The following is a 13,164-nucleotide window of genomic DNA, read 5'->3' as shown; positions in this document are numbered from 1 at the left end:
ATGCAATAGGCCTTCCCTTCCCCTTGCTGTTGACACTGGTTTTCCTCCGGCATCCGGGACCCAGGCCTTTGCTCTGGACGGAGCCTTCAGTCTTCACGGCTCCAGATGGAGCCTTCAGTTTTTGCTCGGCCGCTTTGCCCCTATGCATGCAAATTAACCGCCATCTTTGTTGGGTTAATTTGTATACTCTCCTGATTGGCTGGTGAGCATAGCAGAGGGATGGTTAATTTACATGTTTGTCTATTGTTAGGTAAGATAACTTCTTTTTCTAAAACACTTGGTGATCTCAAGCTACCTTCAGTCATCTCAGGGCCCAAGGGATGATGGTTTTTTCCCCCCATCAAATTTCCTTGCTCCTCGAGGCTCCGCCTGACCCCAGCTCTGGCTGCTGAGGACCTGGAGCAGAGGCACCTGAGTCCGCGGCGGTTGGGACAATGTGGTTCTTTGTGTGGGACCTGGTCCAGGATTTCCTGTTCAAGCTCAACCTGGAACCTGCCGAGGGCAGCCCGCTGGGGCCCTGGACCATGCATCGTGGCCACAAGGAGGCCGCAGGCAACCTGATGTCCATCTTCATGTACAATGTGAAGTCTGGCTCCAAAGAGCAGACCCAGGTGGCCAAAGCTGCCTTCAAGCTCCTCAAAACTCTCAGGTACCCCAACATTCTGGCCTACATTGATGGGCTGGAGACAGACAAATGGATCCACTTAGTGACGGAGGCTGTGACTCCACTGGGAGCAGAGGCTGTGGCCCCAAGGAGCTGGAACTCTCCTGGGGGCTGCACCAGACTGTGAAAACCCTCAGCTTCTCCCTCAATGACTGCAGTCTCATCTACAACAATGTCTACATGGCCATTGTGTTTGTGGGCCGCACCAGGAAATGGAAGCTTAGGGGCTTGGACTACATGTACTCAGCCCAGGGCAATGGCGGGCACCCCCCTGCAAAGGGATTCCCGAGCTTGAGCAGTATGATCCTCTAGAGTTGGCTGATGACAGTGGCAAAGCCATCACAGAGAAGTGGTCAGCCGCCATATGGCGCTTGGGCTGCCTCATCTGGGAAGTCTTCAATGGGCCCCTACCTCAAGCCACCCCTCTGCACAACCCTGGGAAGATCCCAAAACTGCTGGTGCCCCATTATTGCGAGCTGGTTGGAGCCAACCCCAAGATGCATCCCAACCCAGCCCGCTTCCTGCAGAACTGCCGTGCACCCAGTGGGTTTATGAACAACCGCTTGGTGGAGACCAACCTGTGCCTGGAAGAGATTCAGATCGAAGAGCCAGCTGAGAAGCAAAAGTTCTTCCAAGAGCTGAGCAAGAGCCTAGACTCATTCCCGGAGATTTCTGCTGGCACAAGATGCTGCCCCAGCTGCTGACTGCCTTTGAGTTTGGGTATGCAGGGGCTGTGGTGCTCACCCACCTCTTCAAGGTGGGCAAGTCCCTCAGTGCTGAGGAGTATCAGCAGCAGGTCATCCCTGTCAGGGTCAAGATGTTCTCATCCACTGATCTGGCCATGCACATACACCTCCTGCAGCAGATGGAGCAATTCATCCAATACCTTGATGAGCCAACAGTCAATACCCAGATCTTTCCATGAGTCGTGCATGGCTTCTGGGACACCAACCCTGCCAACCGGGAGCAGACGTCAAGTCCATGCTGCTCCTGGCCCCGAAGCTGAACGAGGCCAACTTCAATGTGGAGCTGATGAAGCATTTAGCTCAACTGCAGGCCAACGATGTGCAGGGCCCCATCTGCTGCAACACCACCGTCTGTCTGGGAAAAATCGGCTGCTTCCAGGCCGCTAAGGACCCGTTTGCCCTGTCTCAGATTGCCAGTGTTCTGGGCTTCGCTGCCACCCACAACCTCTACTCAATGAATGATTGTGCCCTGTGCTCTGTAGTCTCACTGTGGATCCCGAAAAATCTGTGCAGGTCCAGGCCTTCAAGGCCATTTGAAGTTTCCTTTCCAAACTGGAGTCTGTGTCAGAGGACCCCGCCCAACTGGCCAAAGTGGAGAAGGATGTCCATGCCGCCTCCAGCCCCGGAATGGGAGGAGCCGCAGCCAGCTGGGCAGGATGGGCCATGACAGGGGTCTCCTCGCTCACCTCCAAGCTGATCTGTGCACACCCCACGGCTTCCCCTGGTGAGCCCAAAGTCTCCCAGAGACCCACACCCAAGGGACTTCCTGCCCCAGCTCCCACCCCTGCCTCTCCCACACCCATTACCTCAGGAGACTGGGAGGCACAAGAGGAGGGCAAGGACACAGCGGGGGACAGCAGCGCTGCTGACAGATGGGATGACAAAGACCGGGGAAGCTTGGAGCAGGAGGCTGAATCTGTATTAGCCCAGCAGGATAACTGGAGTACTGGGGGCCAAGCCAGCTGCGCTGGGCCGACCAGTAACCCTGACCACAAATCTCCCGAGTCGGACTGGAGCAGCTGGGAAGCTGAGGGCTCATGGGAACAGGTTTGGCAGGAGCCGAGTCCTCAGGAGCCACTCCCTGAGGGCATACTGCTGACCAGCAAGCATAACTGGGGTGGACCAGAGCCCAGTGACAAAGGCAACGCCTTTGCTGATCTGTTGGGTGTTGGGAGGTTGGCACCCAGCCAAGACCTGATTCATGGGAAGACAACTGGGATGGCCTGGAGACTGAGAGCTGGCAGGTAAAGGCTGAGCTGGCCTGGAAGAAGCAGGAAGAGCGTCAGCGGGAGATGGAAGCAGAAGGCTGCCAAGGGCCCCATGACGCTGGGGACCCGGAGGACTGAACTGCTGGTGTGGGTGGTTCCCGGCCACAGAGAACAGCCCCATGGATGTATTTATTGCACACACCATGCCAGCCAGCCAGCCTGGCCAAGCACATCTCACATGTACATAATCAGAGCCACAATAAATTCTATTTCTCTCTCTCGCTCTCTCTCACACACACACACACACACACACATTTTCCTTACTCTTCATAATTCTCTGCTGGGTGAATTTGAGCTGCAATGGGAGGACCAGACCTCTGTCCAAGTGTTATTTCATATTTTATTTTCCATGACAAGGCCTAGCCCCTTCAGAGGATACACCTATAGTGAAATGTGGGTGCTCTGGGGGACCAAACGGGAAAGGGGTTTGGTATAGACAATCTTTGGGTGCTGCTACTTTCCAGGTGTTAGGCCGATCAGCTTCATCCCTCTGTGGTCAAGGCCACCTGTTGGTGGAGAGATGTGCACCCCAACTCTCTTCCACTAGTTTACATGCTATTAGCAAGACACCCCAAACAGCAATGAGCTGCTTTCTAAATGGAATTAGTCCACTGTAACTTTAAAAATTTCAGGGAGAGAGCCACTTCAGAGATTCAGAAATCGAGGGCTTACTAAGAGATGTTAGAGAAGAAGCCTCACCTGTAGAGCTCTGCAAATTATCTGCAGCTTCTTTTAAAAAAAGCTCTTTGGCCTGGAAACATGCAAGGAGGCTGCTAAACCAGCAGATTCAGAGAAAGCAGCACTCAGGAAATTGATTTGAAGCCAGAGACACAGCTTCTAAGGTGGTGATGGGGTCGAGGGGGTCACTGAGTAATAGGATTTCTCAGAACTGCTAATGATCCTGATTCGGTCATTTTCTGCTTAAAAAGACACTTTGACCTTCTCCAAACCCAAATATATGCTTCCTGATGGGAGGTGGCTCCATGCATAACCTACTGAAGATTAGATTTATTAGGGAAACTCTGGTAGATCCCTAAACCCAGCAGGAGAGGCGATGCTGCTATTATTAATTGATTAAATGATCTCTTTTATATGGCATTATGCAAACATGTATATATGGCATAAATTATGCAAAACCAGTTTCAGCATGGTTAATAAAAAGGCTGAATAAAAAGTGCTAAAGTAGGTTCTTTTATTGATTTTTTCTTTAAAAATTAAATGGCATTTTACTTAATAGCATTAATCAAACTGGAAGACCATCTGTATTAAAACTTAAAAAAACTGTTTTCGGCTCAGGGGAGGCCTGAGCACCTGGGGTGTGAATCCGGGTTAGGATAGCCCTGAGATGAAAGGGTTTGCCTGGGATGTACATTTGCTTCTCAGGGTTCTCTTCTACTTAACACATTGCAGACGGATCTCGAGAACTCTTGCTTCATATTACACAGTGTTTTACAAAGTATCATATTTTAAAAAGTTATTCGTTTGTAAGAACATGTCATAAATAACTTCAAAATGCAACGGGTATTTAATTTTAAAGCGTGACTTTAACATTTATGTAAAACATTTTTTGTACTTGTTCAATAGAAACTTATGTGGCCACTGGGTAAAGCTAGCAATAAAACTACTGGTCCACAATGTGTTAGGATCAGTCTAAATAGGAAAGAGTATTCAAATGATTTGGGGTTTTACTTTTTCACGATGGTCAATGCCTGTGAAATTGATCAAAAAAGAGAACACAGTTTACTGAAACTATCTCGATGTCAGATACCCAGAGTTTGATTTCCAGTAGGGGTAACAACGAGTTGTGCTACCTTGGAGAAGTCCCTTAGCTTCTCTCAGCTTCATCTATAAAATGAAAATGAACATGAGTATTTACCGCTCATAGTTATGGAGAGAATAAAATGAGATAGCAGATGCAAACCTCCAAGCACCTAGCTGACAACTGGTCAAGAATATACACACAGGCTATGATAAACCATTCAGAGTACTAATGCAGCAACTGCATGGTAGGCCCAAGAGTTCAAATGTCATCCATGGGGCTGATCACCACAAAAGACTCATCAAAAAAATAAAGTATGACAAATGGCCAATAAGCACATGAAAGGATGCTCAATGTCGCTAAGCCTTAGGAAAATGCAAATCATAAGCACAATGAGATATCACCTCATACTCATTCGGATGTCTAGTATATTTTTCAAAAAAGCTGTTGGTGAGAATGTGGAGAAATATGAACCCTTGGGTGCTGTGGGTGGGAACATAAAATGGTGCAGCTGCTGTGGAAAATAGGATGGTGGTTCCTCAAAAAATTAAACATAGGACTACCATATAAGAAATTCCACTTCTGGGTGTTTAGCCAAAAATAACTGAAAGCAGGGACTTGAACAGATGTCTTACACCGATCTCACAGCAGCATTATTCTAACAGCAAAAAAGTGGAAGCAATCCAAGTGTCCTGTGGTTGCCAGGGGCTAGAGGAGGGGAGAATGAGCAGTTAATGTTTAACAGGGACAGAGTTTCCCTTTGGAAAGATGAAAATGTTCTGGAGAGGGACGAAGGTGATGGCTGCATAACAATGTGAAGGTATACTTGGAAACAGTTAAGATGGTAAATTGTGTGTTATGTGTCTGTTACTACAATTTTAAAATACATACTGTGCTAATAAAGTCTTTTCACGTTGCAGAATAGTGAGGTAGTGATAAGCTTCCTTTTTGTCCTGTTTTCCCAGTGACAATACATTTCTTCCCTCACATGTTTGCTCATTCATTCATTTGGTGCTGGGACTTGTGTTGAGCCCCTTTAGTACATCAGCTACTGTGGATGGCAAAGGGTAAAGAAATAAATGCAGCCTCGTGTGGCTCTTCCCAAACTTGAAGCCTTGAAGGAAGAGTATCACAGGACTAGATAAACACAGGATCATGTGACAAGTGTAACTCCTAGAAGAAGCATTTGTAAGATACTGAAATAACATAAAGAACGGGAAACATGAGGATGAGAAAAGGAAAAGTAATGGCAAGAAAAAGAAGTCCATTTTACATAAACTCAGTGGATGACTATAGGCATCTCATTGGCCTCTCAATTTTTAAAAAAGAAAAGACTAGATTTATGTTATCATTTCTGCCATTTAGTTCAATTTTTTATATTATAAAAGAACTAGAGGCCCAGTGCATGAAATTTGTGCATGGGGGATGGGTCCCTCAGCTCAACCTGCACCCTTTCCAATCTGGGAGCCCTCAGGGGAGCCCTCACGGCATAGGCCCACTCTCCATGGTTCTCTGCTCTCTGTGGGGCCTGGAAGCTCTAAGCCCGCTGCCTAGAGGCTCTCCACGGCCCAGAGGCCCTCTGTGGTTGGGTCGGGACGCTTGCCTTGTCGCCATGGCGATGACGCAAATGTCCCTTCCCAGCCACTCCATGTGCACGTGCACTGCCCAAAGGCCCTCCGCATCCTGCCTTGGCCACTCTGTGCCCGCTGCCCAGAGGCCCTCCACGGCTGGGGCAGAACACTTGCCTCATGCTGCGGTGATGAAGCAAGCATTCTGCCAGGCCGCTCACGCTGCCTGCTCTCAGCAGCCACCCCTCCAGGACTGGGGGATTTTGGCTGGGCTGAGGGGACTGGGTGCAGCCATCTTTGTGATGGAGTGATGGTTAATTTGCATATTACCCTTTTATTAGATAGGATCATTGAATTGCTGAGAATGCTCAAGATAATTTAACCTACTCTGCCAGGGTCCAACCCCAGCAGGTCCAGGGGTCCCCAAAGGTGTGGACGGAGTCGGTGAAGAAGGAATGACACGGAGGCAGCGTTCAGTTGATCAGCAGCCTAGCCAGGATCTCCAGCGAAGTTCTGGTCAGGATCTCCAGCCAGGTTCTCCAGGTTCTCCAGCCAGGTTCTGTAGCCATGTTCCCTCGCTAGGTTCTCCAGCCAGGTTCTGTCCAGGTTCTCCAGCCAGGTTCAGTCACCAGGTTCTAGTCAGGTTCTCTTGCCATGTTCTATCCAGGTTCTGTAGCCAGGTTCTGTCTCTAGGTTCTTCAGCCAGGTTCTCTCGCTAGGTTCTGTCTCTAGGTTCTGTGGCCAGTTTCCGTCCAGGATCTTTTGCCATGTTCTCTCCAGCGAAGTTCTTCTGTCTCTAGGTTCTTTGTAGGTTCTGTGTCTAGGTTCTGTCCAGGATCTTTTGCCATGTTCTCTTGCTAGGTTCTGTCTCTAGGTTCTGTGGCCAGTTTCTGTCCAGGATCTTTTGCCATGTTCTCTCCAGCGAAGTTCTTCTGTCTCTAGATTCTGTGTAGGTTCTGTGTCTAGGTTCTGTCTCTTGTTGTCTTTTTACATCTGTATTTATACCAGTTGATTCCAATCCTATCAATCTCTATTCCAAAGGTTAGGGCGTTTCTTATCTGCATTCCAGGGAGTAAAGATTATGTAGCTTAAGCATGATTGTTTGTAGTTAAAGTGATTAATTACCCGCCAGGCACTTAATTAAGGGGTTTTATTCCCTCCCTAACTTCAGGGGAAAATCCCTACCTGGGGAAACAACCTTTCTCAGAGAGGTGACCTTGGTTAAAACACACAGTGCCAAGAAGGTGAGCCAACATATTAAGAACAGTATGCCATATATGCCAGGTCCCTTGAAACAGCAAGGGTGGACTGGCTCCCGGCACTACTCCCTATTTTGCACATGAAGAAACTGAGGTAGAGTAAAAGGTCCCACTATAAAATTAGTATCTAGAATACAGATTTTTTCAAAAGTGCCTGTTTTTTTTTTTTTTTTTAAATACCATACTATCTTTTCCAAGGCAGCCAGAAATGTACCAGTAAGAACCAGAAATGATCCAGTTCTTACTGACATCACATGATCTCATGTTTATATAGCACTGTCTTAGCTTTTCAATTATCATTGTCAGAAGTAAGGTATGCTTTTACTTCTGAGAGGGTCAATGACTTCATTCTGGTTAGAAAAGTCATGATCTATGCTGCTGACGTACTTGAATGTAAGTCTGTTCATTTACTTATTAGTCATTCATTTACTAGTAACACACACTGGGAGTTAGGTGCTGTTAAACACAGTGGGAGCACAATAATGAAAGAACACACATTGCCCTAACCCAATGGTCGGCAAACTGCGGCTCGCAAGCCACATGCAGCTCTTTGGCCCCTTGTGTGTGACCACAAAGTTTCAATCACACTGTATGTGCACACTCACACGTGGTATTTTGTGAAAGAGGCACACTCAAGGGGCCACAGTTTGCCAACCACTGCCCTAACCGGTTTGGCTCAGAGGATACAGCGTCACCCTGAGGACTCAAAGGTCCCAGGTTTGATTCCGATCAAGGGCATGTAACTTAGTTGCAGGCACATCCCCAGTAGGGAGTGTGCAGGAGGCAGCTGATTGATGTTTCTAACTCTCTATCCCTCTCCCTTCTTCTCTGTAAAAAATCAATAAAATATATTTTAAAAAAAAAGAAAAAAAAGAAAGGACACACAATTCAGCAGTCCCTTCTTTTTTTTTTTTTTAAATATATTTTATTGATTTTTTACAGAGAGGAAGGGAGAGAGATAGAGAGTTAGAAACATCGATGAGAGAGAAACATTGATCAGCTGCCTCCTGCACATCTCCTACTGGGGATGGATATGCCTGCAACCCAGGTACATGCCCTTGACTGGAATCGAACCTGGGACCTTTCAGTCCGCAGGCCGACGCTCTATCCACTGAGCCAAACCGGTTTCAGCTCAGCAGTCCCTTCTTAAATAAAGTGTTTCTTACCATCTTTAACAATTGTCAGAATAAATTTTTTGGACAAAACCCAAGTAGAATTTCATAAGCAGTTATGTGCTCAAGTGTTCTTGATATATTAACCAGCAACATTTAATTCTTCTATAGGTTTTATTTCCTATTTGGAGCCTGAGACTAAAAATTGATCATTATGTGAGATGGGGGCTCTAGGGAGCAGAGAAGATCTTACAGCAAGGAAAGATGATGACTTTAGTTTGGGACCAACTGAATTTGGATTTCCAGCAGCATGGCATCTGGGAATACTGGCAGGCACTTGAAAGTTTGAGTGGAATTAAGTGGGAGGTCAAAACCAGAAATGGAGACTGGAGAGTGCCCGCAGAGCTGAGAGTTGAAGCGTTGTGTGATTATGCCTCCCGTCAAGACGGCCAGGACACCTCTGTGGTCCGACGAGCTGCAGCAGGCACATGCACCTGGGGACTGTGGGGCATCTCAGCAAGGGGGTGTAGGGAGGACTCAGAGGATTGGGCTTATACAGGTGGTTTGGGGGAAGGTCAAGGATGCGGGGGTCCACCCTGGACGGAGGCAGGATAACTCTATGACTGGGTATCTTCATAAATCCTTTTTAGATGTAGAGCAGAATGGAGCAGGACGAAAGCTAGAATTAGAAGAATCCTATTGGTCTGAATAATGGGACGTTTGGTCATTTTTGTAGCTTGTACAATGTTCATAGTTTGTGTTCAGAAATAATTACCCTAAGGTCTTATTTGTGTCTTGATCCATCTGGGTCTCAGAGTGGCCTTGATGGATGTTGATGTTCAGTTTTCATGAGAACACCCAGGCTTATCTGGATGTCCCAACTGGTCCAGGATGGCAGGGCAAGGCTTCTTTTTCAGGAGGAAGGAGGGAGGAGGTTCAAGAAAGCACCTTGGCACCCCCCTTCCCTCCTAACTTGCAATTTGGACAGTGACAAAGAAAGTAGAAGTGGAATGAGAAAAACCCAGAAAATGCAACATCAGCTTTCCCTGTTTCACACTTTAAAACACGCATACTCCTGTGTTGGGAAACAACAAATAAAACAGTATAGTAACGTGGTGTAATTTAGAATCGCCATCCGGAAAAGTGGGTGTCATGCAGAAAACTGTTCCCTTCGTTTATTATATTTACTCGGAGTAGGTTGTAGCCAGTCAGTGCCTGACTAAATCCCACAGTTCGTTCACAGTTTGCTCTGTTATCAAGACTCCTGCATCATTTTTTAGAACTTGCATCAATGAGATAAAATCGTGTCTGTCTTTTAATGTAATTTTCCATTTGCCTGTGACGATTTTTCTGGATCCTTCCTGGCCTGCTTGGTTCTTGTTAGGTTGGATTTTAACATTCTTGCCTCTTGCTCAGACTCCCAGGGATGTTGTGAACAGGGGATAAATGGACCGCTACGCTTTGCTTTCGAGAACAGCTTCCCAGACTTGGTTTTCTCAGACCAGATTTGTGAAGTTCCTGCAAGCGCCATGGTTACTGCCCCTTTCTGCCACAGCTGATGCTGCATATTTGCATGGGACTGGAATCTGCCTCCTAACCCAGATTGCTCAGTTTCCTCATTGAATGTGAGTTTCTTTTCATCTTGACCCACACCTTCCATTGTACGGGCCCTGGCGTTCTACACCCTCCATCTCGGCACCTCGGGGGGGATTTGAATGTGCGTCTCCTCTCAGCCCTCCTAAGATACAATGCCCGGGATGTCCCCTGCCACAGTGCTCCCTGGGGAATGTGAGAAACTCCGACACCCCTCAGCCTCCCTCTGTCTGCCTCAGAATCCCCATGACTCCCCAGAATGAACTCAGCGAGATGGAAGTTCGGGGAGAACAACCTGGCACAGAGCAGGCTGCAGCCTTCTTGGCCGAGTCCCATCTGCCTTTCCGGGTCATTTTCCCCTGGGAACAGCCCTGGCAGGGAGTGTGCGATGTGTGGGTGTTTTCCAATCGGGACTTTGCGCCGATTGCTTTGATGGCTCCATTCGTTATGCTCATTTTGATCTAGCATTTGAAGTGTGAAGACAGTGAGCACGGGATAGCCATAAAGGGGCTATTGTTGCCACATTTCTTTAGACCAGTAAGGAGGCCTGCAAACCGCTGGTAGACTGCCAGCAACAACTCTGCAAAGCTCCTCCCTCCGCTGGGGTCTAAGACATTAAAAGCCCAGAACTGCGAGTGGCTAGGAGCCATCCTCAGCCCTGTAGGAAGATTGCTTTGCGGATTAGGAATCAAATCTGAGCAGTTTTGGAGCCTGAGAGATGTCCACAGGCCATTGTCATTTAAATAAGGTCCTTTCAAGCGGTTCTTAGTGAGCTGAGGCCTCGAACACTGTGCATTTTTCCTTCCTGGCTGACGCAGAAGCGCCCGGTGGAGAATATGTGGATGTTTCCCACTATACCAGAATTACACAGGATCTGTCAGCAACTGACACTGTTAATAAAGGATTTACACATATCATGAAAATGCCTACATATAGCTGAAATGCATGCCAATTGGTTAAATTAATGTTGCAGCAAGATAGTTTGGAACTTTTGAGTTCTTCTAAGGGGTAATTGGGCCCTTAAATAAAAACATATGGGTGGTAGAGATCCCAAGTGCTTTAAATCAGCAGAGGTTTGGCAATCCCATGGCTTTTAGTGTATGTGACACAAGCAGAGTTCATTAGATCCAGGCCCAACCTCGTACCTGACGTCAGCAGAGTAATTAATCTTAAGAATTCCCTGAGCCAACAACTGACAGTGCACTCATAATCCACAGCTGTGTCCTCTCTTTCACCGGGGCCACTGTGACTTTTACTACTTCCTAAAATGCAAGCTTCCAAGTTTCCTTTCCTCAAGTCTTCTGGTTGGGAAGGTCAAATGCAGATCCAGAAAATGAAAGAAAAGTGTCCATTTTATGTGTGGGGAATGTATTGATACACCTATGAATCCATATTAACAAAGACACACAATCCATTCTGATATGGTTGGATGCTTATTTTCTGATGTAATATATTCCTGAAGATAAATAGGTCTGTTATACAAGTTTGGCGTAATTGAGTGGAGACCTTGCAATTACTGGGTAATATGTTATTCTTTATTTTTAAATCCTCACCCAAGGATATTTTTCCATTGATTTTTTAGAGTGAGTGGAAGAGAGAGGGAAAGACAGAGAGAAATATCGATGTGAGAGAAACACATCGATTGGTTGCTTCCTGAATGCGCCCTGAGCAGGGCCTGGACCAGGGAGGAATCTGCAACCGAGGTATGTGCCCTTGACCGGAATCAAACCCGGGACCCTCCAGTCCACAGACTTTTGTCCATTGAGCCAAACCGGCTAGGGAGGTAATGTGTTATTATCAGATAAATGAAGCTGTGAGATAAAAAGCAGTGAAACAGAGAACTACAGCTTCTTCCTCGATAACCCAACGATTTTTTTCCCATTTCCCTTACATGTTTGGGTTTTCTTTTTCATGTACTATAGTTACAGATAAATTTTATTCCCATAATACCAGTATTTGAGAGAATCTCAATGAACACCAAGTGGGTAGAAGATTACTTGACATTTAAAGTTGGGAAACTCAGGTTGAAAAATCTATTTTTAGTAGCGAAGCCCTGTGAAATATAGTATACATAATCCATGTTAAAATTCCAGAAAGCAGAAAATGTCTCTTCAATTAGAAATATATTCTGTAAATGTCGTACTCTACTCTTGCCTTTCATTTTACCAGTAGGTTCTGCTTTAGTAATACAAATTTTAAAATAAGATTTAGGTAAGGAATCTAAATGCATATAATTATGCATTATTACAGTCTTTTCTAAATAATAGAAAATTTTTGCCAGCCCCCCCAAAATTATCACAGTATATCTAAGCAAAAATTAATTTAAATTACAATTTACATTATTACATTTTTTATAGATATAGCAAAAAAATATCACAGAACTGTCTTGTGAAAATTCTTTAGAGCAAGTTTATGGAAGCATTATTTTTTTTTTAATTATGAAAACAACTGTATCACATTATCCAAACAATGATAGAGCTTTACATCACCACCTACAAGGATTCTGACTTAACCTTTTTTTTACTCAGAAAGAATATGTTATAACTATCTTAAAATTATCTGTTTTATACTATAAGGCACAGCCATTTTCAACTTTATGTCTTATAAATTCATTTTTCCTTAGGGCTTCATCTCAGAACTTTCATTGAAAGTAAATTGTTTGGAAGAAAAAAAAGAGCATTGCTTCTTGAATCCATAACTCATGCATTCTTTTATTATCTCAAATGATTTGAGAAAAAAGGGAAATGTTCCTTTCTGTTAGTCTTGGTTGATCATAAGTTTTTTGTTCCAAATTCCTACAGTGATCCCCTGCCGTCACTGATATTTTTAGAAAGGCAACAAGGAGAAATCGAGAAAGAAGGAACTAAGTGACTGGTAGGGATTATAGAGATCATCTACTCCAACACCTTTATGGACCTAAAAAAGAAACCATGACTGCAGAAGGTAAGGGAATGTTGGAAGGGCAATGGGGAGAGCAGCGTAGGAGGGTGATCGTTTGAAAGCTGGAGCTTCATGATCCTGGACCTGGCTGCGTATCTACTGTGTGAGCTAGGGCACATTGCTTCCTCTGCCTGCTGCATTTCTTCCCTGTGTAATGAGCACCATGACCTACTCATAAGCTTTCTGTGAGCAGTAAGTGAGATGAGATGGTACACAGGGGATTGGTACTGAAGGAGTCTAAAGCTTGACACACTA

The 13,164-nt window shown here is 45.7% G+C and overlaps 1 pseudogene; it reads left to right on the top strand.

The window, feature by feature from the left end:
• Positions 1–434: 434 nt before the first annotated feature.
• Positions 435–9,088, top strand: LOC118664916 (annotated as a pseudogene).
• Positions 9,089–13,164: the final 4,076 nt, after the last annotated feature.

This window comes from Myotis myotis, unplaced genomic scaffold (assembly GCF_014108235.1).
Source record: "Myotis myotis isolate mMyoMyo1 unplaced genomic scaffold, mMyoMyo1.p scaffold_m19_p_1, whole genome shotgun sequence".
NCBI classification, from domain to species: domain Eukaryota; kingdom Metazoa; phylum Chordata; class Mammalia; order Chiroptera; family Vespertilionidae; genus Myotis; species Myotis myotis.
Note: the sequence above shows the minus strand (reverse complement) of the source record. Positions and strands in the feature narration are given on the sequence as shown.